A 23,084-nucleotide genomic window follows, 5' to 3' on the forward strand; every position below is an offset into this window, starting at 1 on the left:
ATTGTCTGCCTTTCTTGCATGAGGCTAAGCCCTACCTCCATACTTGCATAAGGCTAAGCACTGCCTTCCACTGCATGAGACTAAGCATTGTCTCTTCTACTCGCATGAGGCTAAGCCCTGCCTCCCCAATTGCATAAGGCTAAGCCCTGCCTTTCCTTGTCTAATGCTGAATGTTACACTATCTGAAACCTAGCACTATTTTGCCTTTTTCGGGACTAAGCTCTGTCCCAATTCTATACAAGACTAAGCTCTGGCTTGTTTTCTTATATGATCCATCATCATATCTCTATCCGAAGGCGTCATAGTCCGAAGGCATCATCCTCATAGCCTGAAGACACCCTGTCATGGTCTGAGGATCTCTTAATACTGCACGTCATTATTCAAAGGCGTCATGGTTAAGAGGTATCATTTTCATGGCCCGAGAACATCATTTCGTGGCTTGCGAATCCCCTATTTCATGATTCATGGCCCAGGACGCCATGGTCTAAGGACTTCATCCTCTCCGTCCAAAGACAACCTTCATGATCCAAAGGGAATCTTTATCATGTTTAAATTCTCGCAGTAATTTATATATTTGCATGCATTGTGTTTTACGTTTTGCAAGAAATCCATGAGGTAATCGTCCTTCAAACAAGAGCAACCTTCGCTCTGGTTTCCACTCATTCTATTCCGGTTTCCACTCATATTGTTTGTTGTTATCTCAAATGTAACCGATTCTCATCAATTACTCACCTTTAACCCATGACTGTTCATATACCTACCTTGTGATACATTTGTTACCCTATAGACTCAGAATCATAACTCCGCATAAACCCATCTGATACTATCTTTCCCAAAAGAAACCATTTTCTGAAACATGCTACTATTCCTATAACAATTCCATCGGTTTCATTCACCGTTGGGTCCAGAACTACACATGGCCTAATTCCTATAAAACTAAGGATATGTAGGTAGCTCAGAGACCAGGGTGCGACCCATATTTTTCAAACATCCCATTTGGTCAAAATCGTTCATCATTTCTTTACCCGACAACTCTTTCATCCTTTCCGGGTAAAGAGGGGCAGCTGTTGATACCCAATTTTTTCCTCATATATTTAAAATGCATATATACATTCAAAATAGTGCATGAGCATCAACCAATATTTTTCCATAATCTTCTGCAATTTTAAAAGGATTTTAATTGATTTATTCCAGCATTTTATTATCTAAATAATTACTAATTGCATCACAAATGATTTTGTAATATTTTGTTGCTTTATTATATCATTTATATTTATAATTAAGCTTTGATTATTTTATATATAATTATACTTACATTTGTAGGTTATAATTGCGATAACTTTGCAATAATAGCCCATGTATGCATAATTTCTTTATTTTTACACGAAAATAACTCTCTATATTTTTGTAATATTAAGTAATTATTTTAAATCATTTTTCATACATAAATAGCACTTTAAATTATTTATTAAATATTTTTATAAATTATTTTATTAAATTAAATGGGTATTTAAGATATGGCCTCTTTTAATTTGATTTTCGGAACTTAGCCCAATAACTACCCCAGCCAAATACCCTAACCTAACCCAATACCCATAAACCAAACCCAATAACCCAATTGTTATAACCCGCCCCAACCCTAGATTTAATCCTGGCAGTTGATCTAAGAAGATCAATGGTCCAGGATAATCCTTTCATTTTTAATTAACCAAACGACCTAAACCCTACCCATTTCCCAAATCCGCCACCTTTGAGACCCCTTCCCTCCTCTCTTCTCTCTCACCTTCCTTCTAACCCTAGCCCGCTGTCACTGTAACCCCTTTGATTCATGGGTTCTTTCTTTAACCTCAGGCCTTATCCGGCCTCATATCCCTACTAGTTTTTCGATTTATACTTGATGGAATCTCAAAAAGATTCGAACCATATTTGGTTCAAATCTCCCATTTTCTCGATTAATCCGTCTGTGTTCGCTCATACGCCTGTGAGTACTAATATCTTCATGTTTATGGCTTTAAATCACTGGTTCAAACCATATTTTCTCACCTTTGTTTATTTTTTACATAACCTAACTATTTCTGGCTAAATCAGGTCTGATCCCTTTAGATCTGAAACGGTTTGAGTTTGCTGGTTACTTTTCCTTTAAGATTCTTCTATTTTTCCTGCTATTGTCAACCGATTTCATTTTTTTCCTAAAGCTAGGGTTTTGGTTCTAAGAGATTTCTACAAAAACGTTTTAAAATGTATAAGTGTTTAACTCCGGTTTTCTTCCTTTACATTTTCGACTGATTTTCATCTCTATGTCTTTATACCCTAGGGTTTTCAATTATTCTACTGTTTGCTGTAATGTTTTCCCATTTACTTTGGCTGTCAATTAAAGTGATTTATCTATTTACTTGCCTAATTAGGGTTCGAAATTGTTCTTTCCTTTTAAAAAAAACTGATAATTCCTTGACAGATTTTTACCTATTCTTTCCTTATGTGTGATTCATAATTGGTACTACTTCCCTTAATTCTTTTCCTAGCCTGATTTCTGTACTTTGATTATTAGGACCGACTTTTAATTAATCTCTGGACTTACTACTTACCTTATTTAGACCTCAATCTTGACTACTGATTTATTCCATGTTAATTTATGTAATACTTCCATGATTCTGCCTATTAATTGATTCCTGTTAGCCCTAATTGATTGATTAACTTATCTCTTTGCCTTATTTGTGTGCCATTGATTCCCCTACCTTATTTGGTTTTACTCAACTGTATGCTATAATAACCTTTCATTACTCTGATTTTAAAACACACGCTCACGCTTACAAACTTACACTCACACTTACACACTCTTACAATTTCTTCACTTTACAACACAAAAGCTCTCTGCTTTTTCTCAAAGAATTTAAGTTCCCTCTTTTTGCGACTACATTGATTTCTACACTATTTGGCCGACTGGAAGCCAAGGCTAAACTCTTTGGATCCAAATTGCCATTACATTCCTGTTTATTTTCTTCCTAACTGGTATGTGTTAACTCCTGTTATCCTATTGTGTTCCATGTGCTTATGTGGTTAGTTTATTTTAAACCTCAGCATGTTTCTGCGTGATCTATGATTCATATTTACTCCTTTCTCAACTGGCATGTTTCCGTTCCTGTTATCTTATTCTGTCTTATAATTTATTTCGACCTCAGTATGTTTTTTGTTACTGCTTTCTCAACTGGCATTCTTTAGTCTCTGATACCCTATTCAATCCTATGTGCTTATTAGTTTGAGATTTCAGCGTGCTTCTATTAGCTATATGCCCATATGATTTTATCTAGTGATAAGATTAATTAGGTTACTACGAGAAAAGAAAAAACATTTGAAACAAGAATTATATTTAAGAAGTACTTTACTTCATCAACAGATTTATTCAGGTCCATTTCACTCCAATATTAAATAATTTTTCTTTTAATGCAATTAGAGATTCTCAACCACTAGAGAATTTTCTAAATCTCAATTTTAAAAGGATATACTAATCTCCGACCAGAAAAATATTTGTCGAATATAGTTGAATTGACGTATCATTTCCTGAATGAGTACTTTCAAGTTTCCATCTATGATTCGCAGGTTTACTTAACTGCTTTACATTAACAAGAATAATTGCTCTAGATGAGCTTCTCTTCCATGCATTAACAGCAATTGGCAGGTTTGAATGCTAACATTTGCTTTGAAAGCTACTAAACTTAAAAAGAATGTTATACCTCTTATGGTTTTGGAATTTGGGATTGCTGCAAGATCTAGGCAGGGGCTCCTCAACAAGATCTTAGGATCGAAATAATCAGGTGTCATGCGGAAGTTAGTAAAGCAAACCTTAAACGACAATAAATCAGACAACAAAAGAGAAATATACCAAAAGAGACATAAACATTTAACTTGGTTCGATTAATTGACTTACGTCCACGGATGAAGATGAGCAACACTGTATAAAAGAGAGTACAAAATATCGAGAGAACAACCTCACGAAGAGGCAAACAGAAGTGAAAGACTAACACTTGTCCTGTAAGGTTCTCCCCTAAACAAGACTCTCAAGGCCCTTATGGCCACATTGTGGATGCTATTAAATGAGAAGGAAGAACCCTCAATTTATAGAAGTACAAAGCCTTTTCTAATAAGAAAAAGACTAGCCAAATATGGGATATTTTTAATTTCCTCCTACGAAAAGAAAAACCTAATTATGGTAAACTTGTTGCCCTTTCCTTCAAGAAATAGGAAGGCCCAATATGGTAAGAAAATCAGGACAACACCTAACAGTTCCCCCTTGACCTGAATTTTCTCACAAAATAAATTTGGTCCGCCTTTTTCACATAGCCTTCAACAGGTTGCATCTCCAAATCTCCACCACAAAGTTTGCCTTAACGTGCGTAGCACTCTGGTCAAATTTTTCAGACAAAATCATGATTACTGTCAAATATGTTGTGGCTAGAACTAAACTTGCCAAGAGGAACCTGCCTTGAACCTCGCTCTGACAGCACTTATTAGGATCGATAAATCAGACAACAAAAGAGAAATATACCAAAAGAGACACAAACATTTAACGTGGTTTGGTCAATTGACCTACGTACACAGATGAAGATGAGCAATTCACTATATAAAAGAGAGTACAAAATATCGAGAGAACAACGTCACAAGAGGAAAACACAAGTGACACACTAACGCTTGTCCCGTAATGTTCTCCCCCTAAACAAGACTTTCAAGACCCTTATTGCTACATTATGGATGCTACTAAATGAGAAGGAAGAATGCTCAATTTATAGAAGTACAAAGCCTTTTCTAACAAGAAAAGACTAGCCAAATATGAGAGATTTCAATTTCCTTCTGGGAAAAGAAAAATCTAATTATGGTAAACTTGTCGCTCTTTCCTTCAAGAGTTAGGAAAATCTAACAACTATTATATCGAGGAAGAGGCAAACAAAAAATAAAGAAGATAAAGAACAACAAATTTTAACATGGAAAACCCTTCAAATTGAAGGTAAAAACTACAAGATCACAAAGATCCAAAAAAACTCCACTATAACAATAAGAGGGTTACAAAAGTTATCCAAATTAGCTACACACCAAGTACTAAACATGGAGCAACAATATCAACAAGAGAAACAACAAATCAATTGAAGAAAGAGGAGAAACCACAAAACAGATCTGTTGTTCGGGTCTCGAAATTGGATGCTACGAGCCTGTAAATCTGATCTCCACCGTTCAAATCACAGGCCAAGATATTATGAACACTCAGTCAAGATTTCAACCGATCAAAGGGTTAATGAGTTGGAAATGTGATTTGAAGTTGGCTGGTCGGAACAAAATCTACAGAGAAACAAATACTTTTTCTTCTCTCTTCTCTCTTCTCTCTTGATGAAATCTCTCTCAAAACCACTCTTATATGCTTAAGTCATTCAAAGACTTGTACCAATGAGCATAGAACAATTCTCCAAGGTTGTCCTATTTATAGATAATGAGTGGTACTTTCTCTTAAAGCAAAAAACAACTCTAAATAGGAATGAAAGTCCAATCCAATTCCGAATAGGAATGGAAAATAAAAGATAATAGGATTATGCCATTGGGACTTTGGCTGGACAACAAGGGCATGGCCCAACAAACTCCCCCTTCAGCTAAGGGACCCGATATGTCTTCACGTAGAGGAACTATTGACAACACTCATGTTGCTTCATATAAATTTTCTCATCTAAATCACCATGAATAAAAGCAGTGTTTATATCCATCTGCTCAACCTCTAAATCTAGGCTAGCAGCTAAGCCTAGAGCCACACAAATAGAAGACATCTTCACAACATGGGAAAAATTTATCAACATCAACTCCATTCTTCTGGCCAAAATCTTTAACAACTAACGTCACCTTGTACCTAGGCACAGAGGTATGGTTATATTGCTTTACTTTGAATATCCATTTGTTTGATAAAGCTCTCTTACTTTTCGGAAATTTCACTAACTCATCTATGCCATTCTCATGGAGTATCTTAATCTCATATTCCATGGCTTTTATCCTTCTGATCTTTGTGAGTATCTTGCATGGATTCATCATAACTCTCAGGTTCTCCCATGTCAGTCAAAAGTACATACTCATCAAGAGGATAACATATGAATTTTTGCTTCTCTCTTGTAGATCTTCTAAGAGAGGTTTCAGAAGCATTTGAAGTTGTTACATGAGCGGGAATTGGTTCTTGATCAACAACAACTTCATCAACTGGAGTATCCAAAACATCTACACCATGATGACCATTTTGATTTTGATCACTATCTTCATAATTGTCTTGGGTTCCTTCATGTTCAATATGTGCCTTATCAATAGAAACTGGATCAAATATCAATTAAGCTCTCATTACTCTGAGAATCTATTTTCTCAGCTTTGTCAATATATTCAATAATTTGGTCTTCAAAGAATATTGCATCATAACTTCTAAAAAGTTTATTATAAATAGGATCATAAAAACGTTATCCAAACTCATCTTTACCATAAACGATAAAGATGCACTGCTTAGTTTTGACAGTTTCACCACCATTGTCAGTGCGAATAAATTTTAATTTCTTCCCCATCTGTCTCTCAGCTAAGGCCTGAAATTCCTTAAATATGCCAAGTGTTTGATCTTTGGATTTAAAAGGATACACCCAGAGCTTACGAGAATGATCATCAATGAAGGTCACAAATTAAAGTGGACCACCTTTTGACAGTACTTTAAAAGGACCACACAAATCAGAGTGTACTAGCTCCAATAGCTCGGGCTTTGTTGAAGGAGGATATATATGAAAGGACATTCTTTTCTGATTGCTAGGCAAACAATATATACACCTATTCAGCTTTGCTTGTTTCACTCCAGAAAGAAAACATTTCTCAGATAAACACGTAATCCCTCTTTTGCTCATATGACTCAATCTTTTGTGCCACAATTCTGAAAAAGTGTCACTTTCCACAATTTTGACATGTGAGGTAGCTCCAGATTCTACTATCCAGCTCGTCTCACGAGATACCAAATTGATGACATTTTTATCATAAGCAAAAAGAAGGTCATCTCGAACAATAGCAGAAACATTGTTATTGTTATTTTCAACTTTCTTTCCTTCTCTAGCGTCTTGTTTCAACTTGTAGCAGAACCTTTTGATATGTCCTTTCTTTCCACAATGGTTGCACGTAATATTATAGTATTTGGACCTTGACTTACTTCAACTTTTACCTCTATTCCTGGAACCTCCTGTTCTATCTCTCCCCCAGCCTTCTGTAACTAAGATATCTGCTTGTAAGGACGAACCCTGAGATTTTCTCCTTACTTTCTTATTCAACACACTAGTCTTGGCATATTCCATGTTCACCCTACCACTAGGAGCTGAATTTGTCAAAGAAACACGACGAGTATCCCAAGAGTCTAGCAGAGTATTAAGAAGCCAAAGTCCTTGTATCTCATCATCAAAATTAACTCCCATTCCAGACAGCTAATCAAGGACACCCTGAAAATTATTTATATGATCAAGGACACCCTGAAAATTATTTATATGATCAAGGATAGGACGACCCTCCTTGTATTTAAATGTCATCAATTACTTTAGTAGGAACAAGTAGTTTTTGAAGCATAAAGAGTCTCTAGTTTTTCACACAATGATCTCACATGTGTCACATTTACAATGTGGTTGCGAACATTATCTTAAACCCATAGTCGTATATATCCACATACTTGTTGATGGTTGAAATTCCAATCTTCATCAGATACAGTCTGGGGTATTATGAGCTGCAAAACTAGTAGATGTAAATTCTGCATAAACAACAAATCTTTCATCTTGCTGCTCCAAACATTATAATTGCTCCCATTTCAACATACCATCCTGCTCATATTTGCCTCTATTCCGTAAAAAACCTGGATAAAATAATGTCACGCCCCAAACCCGAAGAGGCGTGGCTGGCACCCGGTGCCATACTTGGCCCGAGCGTACCACTCTATAATTGTGAACTCTAGAGGGGTAACCCTCAACTTAGGCTGATGAGTCCATATTTTGAATCATCTGAAAATAACGTCTACAACTAGAAATACCAAACTAAACTTCTACATAGGGATGGTAAAGCCATAACACTAATATAAAAAATGTACAGGATGCATCTACAAACCTTTAGAGAAAACTGAACTGTAGTATGATCGAGCCAAGGCCTAGACTTACCCATCAAACTTGTATATATAAAATGGACTCCAAGGTATAGACTTGTGATGACCCGACCCGTCGTCTCATGTGTTACTGTCTCGTTTGTCCCATTTTCTGCTTCCTCATGTTTCATTATCGGTATTGGGTGCATTAGAATTTATTTGGAGCGATTTTGATAAGAAATGAGACATTTAGTCTCTTTTAAGGAGGTTTAAGTTGGAAAAGTCAACCAAACGTTGACTTATGTGTTAGAGGGCTCGGATTTGAATTCCGATGACTCGGTTAGCTTCGGGGGATGATTTGTGACTTAGGAGTGTGATCGGAAGTAATTTTGGAGGTCCGGTGTAGAATTAGGCTTGAATTGGCGAAGTTAGTATTTTGGCGATTTCCGGTTGATAGGTGATATTTTGATCCGAAGAGTCGGAATGGAATTCCGAGAGTTGCTGTAGCTTTTTTATGCCATTTTGGACTTGTATGCAAAATTTGAGGTCATTCGGACGTGGTTTGGTTGGGTTTTTGATCAAAAATGGAATTTGGAAGTTCTTGAGATTCATAGGCTTGAATCCGATGATGATTTGATGTTTTGATGTTATTTTGGGTGTTCCGAAGGTTGGGACAAGTTTGAATGATATTGTGGGACATGTTGATATAATTGGTTAAGGTCCCGAGGGCCTCGGGTGGATTTCGGAATGTTAACGGAATGGAATTCGGACCCAAAAAGAAAAGAAAAAGCTGCTGCAATTTCTGCTGCTAAGCTGTCTTTGGACAGCAAATGTACAGTCGTGGAGCGTACTTCGGAGGCCTATATCTTTTGATATACAAGAAATTTTGAGATTATTAAAAAACAAAAGTTGTAGCCCTTCGCGTCTAGTTTCCAGAAAACTAAGGAAATCGTAATTTAGACATCTGTAGAGAAAGTTATGATCGATTGAAGATGACTGGTGGAGCAGTTTCTCCAGAATTTTCTGATTTCATAAAACCGAATTTAGAAGCTCATATCTCGGGATATATAAAGATTTATATGGTGTACAACCTATCAAATTAAATATCTTCGAGTCTAGTTTCTAAATCTTCAAACCGTTTGTAATTTGGATATTTATACAAGACGTTGTGGGTATTTAAACAGAAGGTATCCGATAAGGGAAAATTTTAATAGGATGTACAACTTATATAGCACAAGTGCAACGTACAACTCGACGAAGCACGGACAGATTCTTTAAACACGGATTTGGCTTATTTCTTTCATTTCTTTCATTTGGCTTGGATTATTTTGGAGAGAATTTCAAGGGGGATTTTATCAAGCATCAAAGGTGAGTTGTTTCTACTTATTTTCGAGTTAAATACATGATTTTATTGAAGAATCATCCTAGAAATCCATGAAAACATAGCCAAATTATAAGAAATTAGGGCTTGAGATTGAAATTCTAAATTTGGGATTTAAGGGGTCAAATGGACTCCGATTCTTCTGAATTTGGTATGTATAGACTCATGGCGAGATAAGGAACATTTTGGTATAAAAATTTCTGAGTTTTGAGATGTGGGCCCGGGGCTCGGGTATTGCCAAATTCGTTAATTTTGATATTTTTCGAGTGTTTTCGATTGGGTATTGTCCTTTTAGCATAATGTGACATATTCGTTGTGATTTTGAGCAGATTCGTCGCACGAGGAGGCTAATTTGAGAGGCAAGGGTATAGCGAGCTAGAGCTTTGGCCGGTTTGAGGTGAGTAATAGATGTAAATGATGTCCTGAGGGTTTGAAACCCCGGAATTTCACATCGTAACGCTATATTGAGGTGACTTGCACGCCGGATAACGGGCGTGGGGTAGAGCACCGTTGGGGATTGTGACTTGGTCCGTCCCGAGAGATATTTTACTACATTTTTGGTTGAGACGTATACTTTATTATTGTGAATTGGGCTTATTGCCATGCTTGGGGCCTTGTGCCGACCTGTAGAACCCTTAGGGGATTTTTGACTGGTTTTCCTCACTTATTTTGTTAAAGAATTTATATCCTCAGTCATGTTTCCAATTGTAGGCTTCTTGCCAATTATTTGAATCCTTCAGGGATTGATATCACTGCTTTCGCATATTTTGCATATCATTTGACCTCAGTCCAAGGTTTTAAATACTGTTTTGCAAACTCAGCCATCTTTCTAAGATTTGAAAACTTAAATGATATTTCGGGTTGAGAACTACTGTTTTACAAATGCCCAAGGGGCTTATGATGATTTCTGGACTGAGCATGGATCGGGTTGTGCGCCGCAGTAGTATTATATTGATATTGAGGCCGAGAGACTGGTTGATTACATTGATATTGAGGCCGAGAGCCTGGTTGATTATATTGATATTGAGGCTGAGAGCCTGGGTGATTATACTGAGATTGATATGAGGTCGAGGGCCTAGATTTGATGTCACGAGATGGCTTGACATTGCGCTTGGGCTGTAGGAGCCCCTCCGGAGTCTGTACACACCCCCAGTGAGCGTCGTCGACGATAAATAAATATGGATGGCTCAGGCTACACGTCGTAGTGGGTACCAGAGGTTACCGTCATATGCATTGCATTGCACTCATGCATTTATTCTTTATCTGCATTATCTGCCATAATAATTATGTGCTCTTATTTCATTGAATGGTTGCTTTATACTGTTCTGAGCCTGAGGGGCTGATACTGTTCTGAGATACTGAGCCCGAGGGGCAGATTTCTACTTATTATTTTGATACTGAGCCCGGGGCAGATTTCTAATTTTTATTTTGATACTGAGCCCGAGGGGCAGATTTCTACTTATTATTTTGATACTGAGCTCGAGGGGCAGATTTCTAGTTATTATTTTGATACTGAGCCCGAGGGGCAGATTTCTACTTGTTGTTTTGATATTGAGCCCGAGGGGCAGATTTCTACTCGTCATTTTACTGCCAAATTACCTGTTTTACTGGTTTAAAAGAAATTTCACATGATGTTTCACTGAATTGTTATTTTAAATGATTTCACTGCTTCTGTATAGAATGTTGTGTGCCTTAACGTGTTTTCTTACCTTCAGTCATTATTTATATTTATTACTCACTGGGTCGGAGTACTCACATTACTCCCTGCACCATGTGTGCAGGTACAGGTATTCTTGAGGCATAGAGCGAGTTTTCTGCTGTTCAGTTTTCATCGGAGTTATCGAGGTAGCTGCATGGCGTTCGCAGACCCGTTTTCTCCCTTATCTTCTGTTATTTATGATATCTTCAGACTTTGTTCCTAATTCCATACATTGTAGAATTTTAGTAAACTCTGTAGTAGCTCATGAATTGTAAAACCCCGGTTAGGGCTGAGTTGGGTTGGATTTCCGTATTTTATCTATACTTTCCGCTATTAGATATTATTAAACCATGTTTATACTATAATTGTATTAATTAATTGTCTTAAAAGGATGAATTGGGTTGAATGGCTGGCCTTGTCTTCATGAGAGGCGCCATCACGACCAGGTTCGGGAGCTGGGTCGTGACAAGTTGGTATCAGAGCCTAGGTTAATTGGTCTCGCGAGGCATGGGCCGGTTTTGTAGAGTCTCGCGGATCGGTACGGAGACGTCTGTATTTATCCTCGAGAGGCTACAGAACCTTTAGGAAAACTTCATATTCTTGAATTCTTATCATGCGTCCTTGATTCAGCTTGAAAAGTAACTCTTACGATTCCTTCCACATATTCGTATGCGCGAACGAGCACTCAGTATTCGATTTACCTTGATGGCTTGTAATTCCCCGATAGAAGGGCGAGACGTGATCTCAGTGAGTTTGATGTTAGGCCAGTCTGGAGGACTTGAGGTCGGATCTTGCCTATGGCTTGAGCACTGAGGTGCTGATTGTGCGAGCAAGTGTTTTGAACCTTTATGTTCGGTATTGTCCCTATTAGTGGGAATCATGGCTGGATAGCTACGTGAGGAGTATGATAGTACTGCGAGATGTATCTATATGACTTGGAAGTGACGAGGAAGGTCTACTGGATGATAGATGAACTATTGAGTGTATGATTTCCATTGTGATAGGATGTGTAGTCCCAAGTTATGGGTGCGTGAAGAATCTTTTTATGTCTCCTATTTGGAGTGAAGTAAATTTCATGTTACAGTATGAGTTTAGACTCAGGAAGATTAAGTGATTGTGTAATGTGTATGGCAGTGGAAGGTATACAAAAAATATTAACTAAAGGTAAAGCTAGTGGGTAATTGGCTTATGAGGGGAATCTATTTGTCATACTAGTTAGATAAGTCTGGGAGCTGAGATCGCTTCTGTAAATGTATTATGACGAAATCGTTGAGTCAAGGAGACCACCTTGAGGGTCGAAAACATTAAAGAAAGAATATGTTCTTACTCGGTTGAATAGCCCAATAATGGAGGATTGAAAGGTATTTTCTATGTGTTATGATTCAAATAGGTGCAACGCATGTCCATGTATCAATTTTGATAATATAATACATGTAATATTGAGATTAATGTTGTTGATATACATTGTGATGCTTTGTCAAGTTGTGGACGTGTTGTTAGGATGGTTTTGGTGATTCTCTGGCAGGTGGATAGGCCCAATTACAAAGAAAACTCTACCGAAATTTTTGAAAAAATTGGGACTTAGTAAAAAAATTTGTCGCCTAAAGAGTGGGCTTAACTGTTGTGCGAGTGAATGCAAAAATTACAGAAGAGTTAAAATTTTTGATGATTCATGTTTCCACAAGCTTATGAAGGAGTGAGTTTAATATCACCATGGTATTACGGCAGCAATAAAGTATATGTGTTGTGATCTATGGCTTCGAGCCAAGTTGGGGAGCTTGCTATTGGTTAGCGGATTGTACGATTATGTACTATGTTAGTTCCGATTTGATACAGGCTGGTGAATCAGTTCTGGTTGTGGAAATTAGGCCGAGAATGGCACGAGTGAAGGAAATTTTTTGACAAGATGTCATGAGCTCGGATGAGAAGGAGATAAGTTTCGATGTTTACGGTAAGTTGGAATTGTCTTCAGCGTCACCTAAGATCGGTGTTTTGTAAAAAGGGTTTTGCGTCCCGGTTAATGACTCTTGATCGCTCTTCAGCATTAGTGCAATCGATGGTTTGGAAGTACGCTCCAGATATTGTTGTGGTAGGTTGTGGGAATGTGTCCCACGGGAAGATTATATAAGTGTGGCATGTGATCACCTGATTGATTAAAGATGTAAACCAAGTATGAAGTTTGTCATGGTGTAGTTAAATTAAGGATTCATGCCTGGAGGGCACTTGGCATATTGGGTTGTGAACTGGGGAGGATTACCCCGATTGTGATGGTTGTTCTTGTGTGTTATGAGAAAAATGGGAGTTATTATGGACCTTTGGAAGGTTATCAGACTAGTTCAGTGTGATCAGAATCGGCTTGAAGTCGATGGATAGATTTAATGTGAATAATGGCTCTATATCGGGCCAGATGTGTGCATTTTAGCAACGCGGTCCTCATGGAGGAGTAGTTAGGTTGATGTTTCATTATCAGATATTTCGCGTAGTGATACATTGCACCGTGTGAGTTGTGAGATGACTTGAGAAATTGCTATATGTTGAGAACCTGTGTAGGAATGACGTTATATGAGCATCTTGGCTCTTGAAATTCAGATTGTACATCGCACCTCAGTTGTGCTTGAGTTTTGTAGCTTATAATGCTATATGTCCCTCAGAGATATTATTATGCACTTAGCATGCTTACGACCGATACTCGGTATTTTGTTGTAATGAGCAAATTTGGCTCGATGTGCATCTCTTTATGTGAGATCTATGTGTGGATGGGGTGACACGCCGCCATGGGTATGTTATCTGGATCGGGTTGCACGCCGCAATAGTGTGATGTTGAGTATAGTTTTCTATATGCTGTTTTGTATGCCTTGCTTCCTGTTTTCTAAGGAAAGTCTGTATTAGTCTGTGAGATTGGTAATTCCTTCCAGAGTTTATTTTCCTTTTGTACCGCGTTCGAATTGGTAGCTTATTGGCATATTGAGGTATCATATGCGACTTTTGATTATGTTTGGGTGGCTTATTTCCTGAGCAGTTCGTACTGGGTGAGACGAGATCATTGAATTTGAGATTAGTGCAATCTGAGTATATGAAGTAAATTAAGGAGCTAAGACTATGATTTTGCTCAAAATGAGGTGATAGTTCTTGCCAGGAGTATAGAACCAACGAATCGTTGTCTCGACAGTGGTCATGAATTTATGCATACCTCATCTGTCATGTCAATATTGTAAGAGTTATAACAATACATATGTACATCATGTAGAACATGAGATGTGTAGCGATTTTCTTCTAGGTGATTAGAGAAAAAAGCTTCAGATGATTAGGGCGAATGATCTTCGGATGATTGGGGAAATAGTATTGCTAATTGAAAGTGATTTGACGAGAGTATATGTCTCATAAAAAGGTAATGTTATTAAACTAATGATATTTTTGTAGTATTGCGGCATGTTCTTGTTGGGTCCGCTGATGGTACTGATGAGCTTGAGGTACGGCTCTTTCGTTTGAGTCATTTTTCATGACTTGAGTATGTTCAGGCCGTTTCTTATTGGTGTGCGTATTATGAAAGTTGTGGCTTAGGCCTGTATTGAGGTGTCATATCACTAGAGTGGTGTGTTGGATTCGAGGTGACCATTGGGGTCATTGATGAATAGGAACAGATTTAATTTCAGCATGTTTGATGGGTAAATATCGAGGTTCGATTTTAAAAAAAAATTGTTACTATAATTTCTAGAGGAGAAATGGCCTCATGAATGGTTGGTCTGAGCAATGGTTATGATTTATTGCGTGTTTCAATTATCATTGGCAGTATATGAGAGTGTTGGAATGAGACATTGGCTAATAAGAGATTTCTATCGGTATTTGGTTGTTGTGGGCAGTTGCTGTGAATGGAAGTTATTGTTGCATTTGTTTGAGTTATTGGTATATCATACAATTGCACCTAAGGTTGCAGGCATGGTCTATTACAGCTAGTTCAAACTTATTCTGAATGTAGGTGTGAGGTTCTAATCTTGTGTATGATTCCGAAAAGGTGAAATGTGGCTCTATGATTTATGGGCTAGACTAGATTGTGTGATCTTAGTTACAACGCGTTATCGGACCCATGTGAGATAGGGTGACATGGGATCATCCCCGGGTTTATGCTTGATAAGGTCATTCAGCTTTTGGTTGGCTTCTAGGACAACTCTGTGTACGCTCGAGGACGAGCGTTTGTTTAAGTTGGGGAGAATGTGGCGACCCGACCCGTCGTCTTATGAGTTACTATCTTGTTCGTCCCATTTTCTACTTCCTCATGTTTCATTATCGGTATTGAGTGCATTAGAATTTATTTGGAGCGATTTTGATAAGAAATGAGACATTTAGTCTCTTTTAAGGAGGTTTAAGTTGGAAAATTCAACCGAACATTGACTTATGTGTTAGAGGGATCGGATTTGAATTCCAATGATTTGGTTAGCTTCGGGGGATGATTTGTGACTTAGGAGTGTGATCGGAAGTAATTTTGGAGGTCCGGTGTAGAATTAGGCTTGAATTGGCGAAGTTAGTATTTTGGCGATTTCCGGTTGATAGGTGATATTTTGATCCGAGAGTCGGAATGGAATTCCGAGAGTTTCTGTAGCTTCGTTATGTCATTTTGGACTTGTCTGCAAAATTTGAGGTTATTCGGACGTGGTTTGGTTGGGTTTTTGATAAAAAATGGAATTTGGAAGTTCTTGAGATTCATAAGCTTGAATCCGATGATGATTTGATGTTTTGATGTTATTTTGGGTGTTCCGAAGGTTGGGACAAGTTTGAATGATATTGTGGGACATGCTGATATAATTGGTTAAGGTCCCGAGGGTCTCGAGTGGATTTCGGAAGGTTAACGGAATGGAATTCGGACCCAAAAAGAAAAGAAAAAGTGCGGCAATTTCTGTTGCTAAGCTGTCTTTGGACAGCAAATGTGCAGTCGTGGAGCGTACTTCGGAGGCCTATATCTTTTGATCTACAAGGAATTTTGAGATGAATCAAAAACGAAAGTTGTATCCCTTTGCGTCTAGTTTCCAGAAAAATAAGGAAATCGTAATTTGGACATCTGTAGCGAAAGTTATAATCGATTGAAGATGACTGGTGGAGCAGTTTCTCTAGAATTTTCTGATTTCATAAAACTGACTTTAGAAGCTCATATATCGGGATATATAAAGAGTTATATGGTGTACAACCTATCAAATTAAATATCTTCGAGTCTAGTTTCTAAATCTTCAAACCGTTTGTAATTTGGATATTTATACAAGATGTTATGGGTGTTTAAACAGAAGGTATCCGACAAGGGAAAATTTTAATAGGATGTACAACTTGTATAGCACAAGTGCAAGGTACAACTAGACGAAGCACGAACAGATTCTTTAAACACGGATTTGGCTTATTTCTTTCATTTCTTTCATTTGGCTTGGATGATTTTGGAGAGAATTTCAAGGGGGAATTTATCAAGCATCAAAGGTGAGTTGTTTCTACTTATTTCCGAGCTAAATACATGATTTTATTGAAGAATCATCCTAGAAATCCATGAAAACATAGCCAAATTATAAGAAATTAGGGCTTGAGATTGAAATTCTAAATTTGGAATTTGAGGGGCCAAATGGACTCCGATTCTTGTGAATTTGGTATGTATAGACTCTTGGCGAGATAAGGAACATTTTGGTATAAAAATTTCTGAGTTTTGAGACGTGGGCCCGGTGCTCGGGTTTTGCCAAATTCGTTAATTTTGATATTTTTCGAGTGTTTTCGATTGGGTATTGTCCCTTTAGCATAATGCGACATATTCGTTGTGATTTTGAGCAGATTCGTCGCACGAGGAGGCTAATTTGAGAGGCAAGGGTATAGCGAGCTAGAGCTTTGGCCGGTTTGAGGTGAGTAATAGATGTAAATGATGTCCTGAGGGTTTGAAACCCCGGAATTTCACATCGTAATGCAATATTGAGGTGACTTGCATGCCGAATAACGGGCGTGGGGTAGAGCACCGTTGGGGATTGTGACTTGGTCCGTCCCGAGAGATATTTTACTACATTTTTGGTTGAGACGTATACTTTATTATTGTGAATTGGGCTTGTTGCCATGCTTGGGGCCTTGTGCCGACCTGTAGAACCCTTAGGGGATTTTTGACTGGTTTTCCTCACTTATTTTGTTAAAGAATTTATATCCTCAGTCATGTTTCCAATTGTAGGCTTCTTGCCAATTATTTGAATCCTTCAGGGATTGATATCACTGCTTTCGCATATTTTGCATATCATTTGACCTCAGTCCAATGTTTTAAATACTGTTTTGCAAACTCAGCCATCTTTCTAAGATTTGAAAACTTAAATGATATTTCTAAATGATATTTCGGGCTGAGAACTACTGTTTTACAAATGCTTAAGGGGCTTATGATGATTTTTGTACTGAGCATGGATCGGGTTGCGTGCTGCAGCAGTGTTATATTGATATTGAGGGCGAGAGCCTGGTTGATTACATTGATATTGAGGCCGAGAGCCTGGTTGATTACATTGATATTGAGGCTGAGAGACTGGGTGATTATACTGAGATTGATATGAGGCCGAGGGCCTAGATTTGATGCCACGAGATGGCTTGATATTGCGCTTGGGATGTAGGAGCCCCTCCGGAGTCTGTACACACCCCCAGTGAGCGCCGTCGACGATAAATAAATATGGATGGTTTGGGCTGCACGCCGCAGTGGGTACCAGAGGGTATCGTTATATGCATTGCATTGCACTCATGCATTTATTCTTTATCTGCATTATCTGCCATAATAATTATGTGCTCTTATTTCATTGACTGGTTGCTTTATACTGTTCTGAGCCTGAAGGGCTGATACTGTTCTGAGATACTGAGCCCGAGGGGTAAATTTCTACTTATTATTTTGATACTGAGCCCGAGGGGCAGATTTCTAATTTTTATTTTAATACTGAGCCCAAGGGGCAGATTTCTACTTATTATTTTGATACTGAGCTCGAGGGGCAGATTTCTAGTTATTATTTTGATACTGAGCCCGAGGGGCAGATTTCTACTCGTTGTTTTGATATTGAGCCCGAGGGGCAGATTTCTACTCGTCAATTTACTGCCAAATTACCTGTTTTACTGGTTTAAAAGAAATTTCACATGATGTTTCACTGAATTGTTATTTTAAATGATTTCATTGCTTCTGTAAAGAATGTTGTATGCCTTAACGTGTTTTCTTACCTTCAGTCATTATTTATATTTATTACTCACTGGGTCGGAGTACTCACATTACTCCCTGCACCATGTGTGCAGGTACAGGTATTCCTGAGGCATAGAGCGAGTTTTCTGCTGTTCAGTTTTCATCGGAGTTATCGAGGTAGCTGCATGGCGTTCGCAGACCCGTTTTCTCCCTTATCTTCTGTTATTTATGATATCTTCAGACTTTGTTCCTAATTCCATACTTTGTAGAATTTTAGTAAATTCTGTAGTAGCTCATGACTTGTGACACCCCGGTTAGGGCTGAGTTGGGTTGGATTTCCGTATTTTATCTATACTTTCCGCTATTGGATATTATTAAACCATGTTTATACTATAATTGTATTAATTAATTGTCTTAAAAGGATGAATTGGGTTGAATGGCTGGCCTTGTCTTCATGAGAGGCGCCATCACGACCAGGTTCGAGAATTGGGTCGTGACAAGACTTGGTAACTCTGAGGAAGTGGAGCTTACCAACAAAGCTGATGTTTGACTTTGTCTAGTAGGAAGGTCTATCCAATTGTCTATCAGGATCTGCAGACATGAAATGCAGCGTCCATATCAAAAGGGTTGTCAGTACGAAATAATGTACCGAGTATGTAAGGCAACAGAATAACTAAACGCTGAAACTGAACTAATAATATAATAACTGAAAGTACCTAGGAGTCAAATATAATTTGAAAATATGCTTTACCTACTAATATTGACTCATCTCTCTCAATATAGTAAGTAAAATAGTTATCCTGCCCTATAAGGCTCGGTATGTGTAACTGCTATGCCGTAGTAGGCTCGCTCATGGGCGCTCGACCATACTAGGCTTTGTATCTCGGCCATTCTGGCTCGCTCATAGGCGCTCGACCACAATATGCTCATTATATAACTTACCATCTGATAAGAGGTTTCCCAATAGGGGCCTACCCATCGATTATAGCTCAATAGTGGTGAAAATATTGTAATACTATATATATATATAGACTCTCTACTCTCTTGGCTGAAAGAAGATAAAACTAAACTGAATATGAAGTCTCGATAACGGAGAATATTGTAGCTTATGAGACTAGGATAATATATATATATATATATATATATATATATATATATATATATATATATATATTCAGGAATAAGAGCTTCGCTTTATGTCTCATTAAAAAACACATGTAGTTACGTGATCATGCCAAAATGGAGGAAAGGTTTAGCCTTAACGTAGCTTAACTCCGTTGAGTCCTTAATACCTTCCAAGCAATTCTTCAAACAACTCAACTCAATCTACCATAACATAAGGAGATTCAAAATCAGTGTTGAGTAAAGGCTAACTCTGCAACTTAAACTAGGAGATCGTTTCCGTAAATTTGGGCAGCATCTCCCCTGTAACAAGGCCCTCCTCTAATACCATATAGAAACAACAACAAGAACAAGACAATAACAACACATATGCATCATTTTCCAATCTTATATCCATCACAATATACCACAAAACAGTCCACATACCCTAATCACTTCATACATAAAACGACAACCAAAGTAGTACCAAACAACCTAAAAATGTAACAATGAACGACTAGCCCACAATTCTGTCATTATATGGTATTTCTCCACACCGTTTCTCCTCCAAAAATCCATAAAACATCAGAAAAAGAGGCCAACACGAGTGGACTACAAAACAGTCCACTAAAAATGAAATAAATCGAACTCACGGCTTCTGATCACCGTCTCGTGAGTTCTAACTATTAGGAAACAAATTTATCAACCTTCCTTGAAATTTAAAATCTTAAATACAGAAAGTAGCTATTTTATTAACTATGAAGTACCTTCTAAAACTCAAACTACAAAGAAAAGTAAATGCGATATAGCGATACTTATGTCGTAGGAATCGTTCTAATATTATCGCTTCTTGATTTCATACCCGGGATGTTAACCATCTTTGGAACACTTGCAGAGAGCTTAAGGTAATTTAATCATCAAAGAGGTGCTAGCTTGGCACTCTAGAATTGGACCTTCTTCTAATGCTTATATCATTTTATACGGATGTCGTATGAATAAATGGTTAAGAGCATTAGAAACTACATTCCAAGACCTTCAATTTGGTATATAATGTGTCGCAAAAAGACCTCAGATAACACATGAAACGTATTGCTTAAAAAGCTTTAGTGACACACCTACTTGTCACATATGCAGTGTGCGCGGTCTCGCGAAACTGCAAATATCTCTCCAATCCTATGTCATATTGACAAACGATTTAATACGTTAGAAACTAGACTCGTAGATATTCAATTTGGTAGGTAGATAATCCCCTAATTTTAAGTATATTGGGAGAAAAACTCAGCTACATTTGACCTATGTTTTAACAAATTTATGAATGTAACTTGTGATGACTTTTTCCAGCTTTTTCCATAACTCGCTTCACTTCATAACATAACACACGTCTATAATGCGACTAAAATAAATCATAACATAATCTCTTCATAATTTTAACACCCTATTCTTACTCCAAAAGTACATGTTATAACATTCCCAACTTGTCGACTTTCGACGAAACTTATTTTCTTCAATTTGTTTAGCTTCTAAGTCTTCCAACCCTCTTGGTACTTGGTATTCTTGATTTTAAATGTTTCTAACCTTCATTGTAACATGATTAACTTACTTTATGTACTTTTAAAGATGATCTCATTTCTAATCTTACATCAATTTACTTAAGACGTACTCTCACGTACAAAAACATGGGGTGTAACATCATTTCCCCCTTTGGAACATTCGTCCTCGAATGTTGACTAATGCGCTTATCAGTCTCATAACTGCGAGCACATGATTTTTGCTCTATATGAAATACTCCTATACAATCCCAAGAAAATAGATTTTTATTAATTATTTGCCATTTTAGGAATTTTTGTAGAATTTTATTTAATTGTTTGCATTTTTTGTGCATGTTTAAGTTTATTTAAATCATGAAAAATACCAAAAAACACTACGCATGGCATTTAGGCTTTATTTTTATATTTTTTAGGATTAATTGGTAGTTACTTGTTTTATAAAAATTGAAAATCACAAAAAAAAAATGCTTCATTTTTACACTTTTTCTTTTATTGATTTTTTCTCTTTTAATTTAGGATCAAGTAGCTTTTAAAATTTTTATAATTAATTAATTAGTTTAATCTCACACTCTAGGTAATTTAGGATTTTTAAATTATTAGGTTTTTAATTAAAAAAAAAAGAAGAAAAGGAAAAGAAAAGAAAAGGAAGAATTGGAAAAAGAGTTTCATTTGTTGAAATTGGGCCATTGAAAAATATCCCCAAATTCGGCCCAAATAATTTCCCCTCTTAAAATCAATTAAACCAGCCCCAAACATTTCCCTCTACAGCCCCAGCCCAAACCGGATCAAATCCAACCAAACCCGTTTATTTTTTGACCCGCCTGGTTTCCCTCTATACCTAAAACCTGATATATCATTTCCACACCCAAACCCTAAATCTAAATAACCCAAACGGAGCTACTGTTCATCTTCTTCACTAAGCTCGACCCCAACTCGCCTGGAGCTCACTCGAGTTCACTCATTGGACCCCTCCTCTCCACGTCACCTCTATTTCCCAACGGATTTGTCAGAGAGGAGTACGATTATTCCCTCAAAATCGCGGATTTTTGTACAAAAAGAACAATTGTTGGATGAATGGGAGTCTTGGATAGATGTGAATCAATCCACGCCCTCCATTTGTCCCAAAATTGTTCAAAAAACGGGAAGGATTTTCAGATTTTTGGGCAGATAATTTGGAGTTTTTGATGACTATATTTATGAGGTAGGCATTCTTTGTAAGAGGAGGGAATTAGAGAAGAAAATCAGAGGAAAGCTCGAAAAAATCTTCAACAGCTTAGCCTAAATTTCTAGGGTTTTAGAGTCGTCACTTTTCTTCGAGCTCTCATCTTCTTCCGTCTGTTTCTTTCATTTTCGAGAAAACATATATAAAAAAAGGAATGGTTTGAGTTCATTTTTAATTCGAGTTTTTACTTCATTCTTTAAAGAAAAAACCAAAAAAAAAATATCACTAAGCACAGATATGTGTTAGTGCCTTTTTTCTTTTGAAGTTCTGTTTTCGCAAGAGAACTTGATTTGAAAATTCAAGTTGTGGTCGAGTTTGTTTTTGGAGATCAGATTTCGGCAGTGGTTCAGTCAAGTTGGTTGAATCCTGTTTTCTTGTTACTGTTCGTTTCAAGCATTGAGTCGTCATTTTATTCGAGTTGGTTTAAACTGTTGTAATCGTTGAAGTTTCATTAATCGAAAGCTCCATTTCCAGGTTCATATTTCTTCCTTTTGCTCTGTTTTTTTCTCTTTCTTTTCTCAGTGTTACTATCGTATGGGTTTGATTAAAGTTTGGTGATGTCGTACTCTCTCTTTAGTTGCTGTGATCGTAATGTATGAGAAGCTTGTCGAGACAGATGCATATGCTAAGCTTTCTTCATAGAATTGTGTTGATATGCTCTTATCAGTATGTTTAGTTTATTTCCTAGCCTTTTGTTTGCGATTTGATGTCGCTACTAGGGTAACAGTATCGCGTGTGAGTTGTTGAAGCTTGGTTTAAAAATGTTGTTGTGCTTTTCTCTTGATTTCTTCAGTCAAAAATCTGAAATCCTCATTCAGGGTATATAATTCCTTTATTGGTATAAATCTGAAGCAAGATTTTTAAAACCTCGTGT

Source organism: Nicotiana sylvestris, chromosome 9 (genome assembly GCF_000393655.2).
Source record: "Nicotiana sylvestris chromosome 9, ASM39365v2, whole genome shotgun sequence".
Taxonomy (NCBI): domain Eukaryota; kingdom Viridiplantae; phylum Streptophyta; class Magnoliopsida; order Solanales; family Solanaceae; genus Nicotiana; species Nicotiana sylvestris.